Below are 5,454 nucleotides of genomic sequence, written 5' to 3' on the forward strand. Positions count from 1 at the left end.
GTGGAGCGAGTGCGGCGTTGCTCTTTCTGGGCCCTGCGCTGCTGTTTAGAGGCCGATGAACGCATGTCCGGAGCCAGCACACCTTCCCCCGGACTATGGTGCCTTGTATTCCCGGCCCGCTGCGCTCCAAAATCACGGATACTAGCAGGATGAGCGGAGCTGTGGAGAAAAGCTAGCTGCCGCGATCACATCCGGTCACGCCCCCCATCTGTATCACGGACTTACGTGTTTAATGTGTAAAAGAACTTTGACCTATGATGACACATCCATCATGGGGTACAGGACAGCCAATTGAGACATGACAGCACATGGACACTTGGACATTCCCCTATAAATACACCCGATCCGGTGGCCATTTTACATTCTTTCTTCTGTCACTATAGGGAAAGGTTGCTGTGTGGAGTAGGGAGAGATAAATCGCTAGCTATTTGGTACACAAAAGTTATTTTCAGGACTGGTATAGGTGTTAGGTGTATATAGGTTTGCTGTGCTACTGATTCTTGCAGCAGCCTGAGTGTCTTTTGTCAGTTTAGAGAAAGGGAAAGGACGGTGTGTGCTACAGGGACAGCCACATTAGTCTTTCATCATCATCATCATCATCATCATCATTAGCTGTTACTATCAGGTCCACAAAAGAGCTATTCCAGTAACCACTAATCGTTCCAGTCTCCTCTTTTTTGCCACTTTGTATAGGGTCAGGAAGGAAGCAGTGTGTCAGGCAGTGAGGGTCAGTTTAAAGACTTGCTGTTACTATTAGTTCCACAAAGGTTCTTTTCAGGACTGGTATCAGTGGAATGGTAATAGGCTTGTACACGTATAATATTCTTTCTTCCAAATATAGAAAGAATATTATACTTGACTGCTGCCCTTCTGCTGCAGTCTGCTAATCATTCACAACTCACTTGTTCCACAAAGCTCTTTATCAGGACTGGTAACTTGGTCTGTGTAGGGTGCTACAGTACATAGGGTTGAGTGAGGTACAGTCTGCTGTTCTGTAAGGACCGCTATCGGTCCACAATAGATAGGGTTTAGGTGCACCACTGCTGACCGCTGCCCTATACTGCAGCAGTCCTTCATTGGTATAGGGACTGACGTACAGTCTGCTAATCACTAACACACAACCTGCTTGGTCCACAAAAGTTCTTATAAGGACTGGTAACTTGGTCTAGGGTGCTACAGTACATAGGGTTGAGTGCGGTACAGTCTGCTGTTCTGTAAGGACCGCTATCGGTCCGCAATAGATAGGGTTGAGGTGCACCACTGCTGACCGCTGCCCTATACTGCAGCAGTCCTTCATTGGTATAGGGACTGAAGTACAGTCTGCTAATCACTAACACACAACTTGCTTGGTCCACAAAAGTTCCTATAAGGACTGGTAACTTGGTCTAGGGTGCTACAGTACATAGGGTTGAGTGCGGTACAGTCTGCTGTTCTGTAAGGACCGCTATCGGTCCACAGTAGATAGGGTTTAGGTGCACCACTGCTGACCGCTGCCCTATACTGCAGCAGTCCTTCATTGGTATAGGGACTGAAGTACAGTCTGCTAATCACTAACACACAACCTGCTTGGTCCACAAAAGTTCTTATAAGGACTGGTAACTTGGTCTAGGGTGCTACAGTACATAGGGTTGAGTGCGGTACAGTCTGCTGTTCTGTAAGGACCGCTATCGGTCCACAATAGATAGGGTTGAGGTGCACCACTGCTGACCGCTGACCTATACTGCAGCAGTCCTTCATTGGTATAGGGACTGACGTACAGTCTGCTAATCACTAACACACAACCTGCTTGGTCCACAAAAGTTCTTATAAGGACTGGTAACTTGGTCTAGGGTGCTACAGTACATAGGGTTGAGTGAGGTACAGTCTGCTATTCTATAAGGACTGTTATCGGTCCACAATACATAGGGTTGAGGTGCACCACTGCTGACTGCTGCCCTATACTGCAGCAGTCCTTCATTGGTATAGGGACTGACGTACAGTCTGCTAATCACTAACACACAACCTGCTTGGTCCACAAAAGTGTATATATGCCCCTACCCTCCTCTTTGAAGAGGTTGAGCGGTGTCATATTTCTACTGGGGCTGCTTATGAGGGGATCACACCATCCCTGTGCTGTGCTGACTTCCTCCTGGGGGTTCTTATTATGAGGGGATCACACCATCCCTGTGCTGTGCTGATTTTCACCTGGGGGTTCTTATTATGAGGGGATCACACCATCCCTGTGCTGTGCTGACTTACTCCTGGGGGTTCTTATTATGAGGGGATCACACCATCCCTGTGCTGTGCTGACTTCCTCCTGGGGGTTCTTATTATGAGGGGATCACACCATCCCTGTGCTGTGCTGATTTTCACCTGGGGGTTCTTATTATGAGGGGATCACACCATCCCTGTGCTGTGCTGACTTCCTCCTGGGGCTGCTTACGGTGCTGCTGTCAGTGCTGTATATCACGGTGCTGGTGTGAGTGCTTAATGTCAAGCTTCTGATGTCAGTGCTCTCTGTCACGGTGCTGCTGTCAGTGCTGTATATCACGGTGCTGATGTCAGTGCTGTATGTCACGCTGCTGATGTCAGTGCTCTCTATCACGGTGTTGCTGTCAATGCTGTATGTCACGGTGCTGGTGTTAATGCTTTATGTCACGCTGCTGATGTCAGTGCCCTCTATCACGGTGCTGCTGTCAGATGACTCTATCACGGTGCAGGTGTCATTGCTGTATGTCACGCTGCTGGTGATCATCTCCTGCACCCTCTTCTTTGCCTACCCTGGTCCCTGACCTTCCCTCTCCTCCATTGCCTTCATGCGCTCCACAGTCCTGAATTGTCAGAACAATTTTCCATATAAAAAAAGAATGCTTGTAGTTATCGATCCCAAATTCACCTCATACATGTATTATGTAATTGGCCATGTGGTGGGACTATGTTTGCCCAGCTAATAATTATCCTGTGGCTGCAAATTCGACCTAAAGGTTTGAAACGTTCGCCTCCCATTGAAGTCAATGGGGCCCGCCGCGAACGTTCGGTTTCGCGAACGGTCGGCCCCGTTCGCGGTCCACGTTCGCGAAACGTCCCGTTGGAAGTTCGTCCATCACTAGTGGTGATCCCCAGGCCACGTTCTACCATCTCCTTTGGTCCTGTCCAGAGCTGCAGGCCTACTGGAAACAGGTTGTTGACTTCCTCCACGACCAAATGGGCTCCCCACTGACGCTCTGCCCCCGCCAGTGTTTGCTGGGGATTCTCCTCGTACCTGAGGAGACAAGGATTCTGACTACCTTCCTGCAGGAGACTCTATATCTTGCCAGACTGCAGATAGACCCCACCTGGTTGAGCTCAACACCCCACACTGCCGGGCGGTGGAAGGCGGCAGTCAACGCCACTCTCCCCTATAAAAAATTACTGTATATGCATAGGGGTTGCCCGGGCAAGTTTGCCAAGATATGGGATAAGTGGGTGGGGGATTCGGATACATGTACCGCCTAGTGTAACCTGTAGCTGGTATGCCTCCTAAACCTACTCAGGGTTGGCCCGGCGAGCCCTGTTACCCCTGTAGCTGACGGTGGGGCCCCCGCCCCCAAGATGATGGTTCCATGCCCCCCCCCTCTGAACTACCTTGCTTGAGCTGTGAAGTGGTTTACCTGTGACTCCCAGTCTCTGAGGTCCTCTCTTCCCCCTCTCTCTGAACACACCGCACTGCCTTTGTTACTGTCCTGTTAAACTTGTAAGCACAGAACTGTTTCCTCAGCCTATGCTATTGTTAACAGCTGTTTTATCCGTATATTTGGTGCATGTTGCACCCCACATGTGTTACTGTCATCCTATGTATTTTACATACTCAATAAACGTTCCTTTTTGTAAAAAAAAAAAAAAAAAAAAAAAAAAAAGCTACCACGAAATCAGGGATGGAAAGTTTGTGACTGAGCCTGTGGTGCCTGGTCTTGACTACCACTGACATGTCGCCACAAGCATATGACTTGTTGTCCGCGATGCCATGAGCCGCGATCAAGAGGGAGGCTAAGTTAACGTCCTTACCCTCCAAAATATCTTTAATATTGGCCGGGATAAAATGGGCTGGAGTGACCGATAATGAACTAGCACTATTACCCGCTGCTGATGGATAACCCCGGGACCACTGATATGTCAAGACCCACAGGTGCCACTGGTGCCGGGCACGGAGGACACTCCAAAACCTCCAACCTGGCTCGTAATTCCTGAAAAGATGTCGCCAACACACTAAGGGAGGAGTGAATCAATGTGAGCAACGCACCCACAGAACGCAAGGTAACTTGTTCGGGGGTAGCGCCTGAATCGCTAGGGAATAAAAGTCTTAAAAGTTCCGCTTTACGAGCTGAAGCCGGATAAGCGACACCTCTATGACGATGTTTGGCTATCAACCTGGGGACCGTCCAAGACCTCATGGAGGGTGTGTTGCCATGTTCAGACTCCCCATCCTGGGAAGGAGGGATGATCTCAGAATCCTCGATATCTGCCGCCTGAGACATGATCTAATTTGACACAAGTGACAGTAAATTAGGAAACCATCCTGCCAAGACTAGAGTAAGTGCTGATACCCTCAAATGATGACCCAACCCCCCCCCCCCCCCCCAACCAACCATCCCCTCACCAACATATCAACCCCCCCGTGCGTAAATTGTGATATAGAGAGAAAACTGGAAATGTGTATGAAATGGATAGAGCCGAGCCACCTGTGATTCCGCAGGCAATTAAAAACGTACACTCAGGCCCTATGAACCTGAAAACATGTCAGGTAGGATAATAAGAAAGGTGAAATGATAAAAATATGAAACGAGTGAAATTAATAAACGACTTGCCACTAAGCAATCCTGGACCGACCTTCTCCCACCTGTATGCATACAAATATAAACACGTACCTCAGTAGTGAAGCCGTGTTGCGAAACCCAACCTGGTGACCTCACACCTAGCCCTCACCATGGATGACAAACCCCTAAGTAACCCGAACCTAACTGAATAGCCGAGACTGCAAATCTAAGCCCCTGTACACACGGTCGGAGATTTCCACGTCGCATTTTGCCCGTCGGATCTTGTCCGAAACTGTTGCATACACACGGTCGGACAAAGTTGGCGAAAACTCTGATCTTTCAGAACGTGATGACGTAATTTCGTTACAAAAGGGACTACATTCAGGCTAGTAGCCAATAGCTTTGATGTAGGAATTTGATCTGAGCATGCGTGGCACTTGGTCCGATCAAAATTCTCTACACATGATCGGAGTATGTCCGATCGGCCCAGTTGGTCGGGAAATATTTCCAACATGTTGGAAAATTGGGTCCGACGGATATTCCGACGGAATCAGTCCGATGCATACCACACACAGTCGGATTATCCGACGACACGGTCCGATAGGACACATTCCGACGGATTCTCCGACCGTGTGTACAAGGGCTAAAGAAGAAACACCCCTGAGGTCCTGCAACCATGCCG

Source organism: Lithobates pipiens, unplaced genomic scaffold (assembly GCF_037356315.1).
Source record: "Lithobates pipiens isolate NorthernLeopardFrog02 unplaced genomic scaffold, aLitPip1_a1.2 Scaffold_19, whole genome shotgun sequence".
NCBI lineage: Eukaryota > Metazoa > Chordata > Amphibia > Anura > Ranidae > Lithobates > Lithobates pipiens.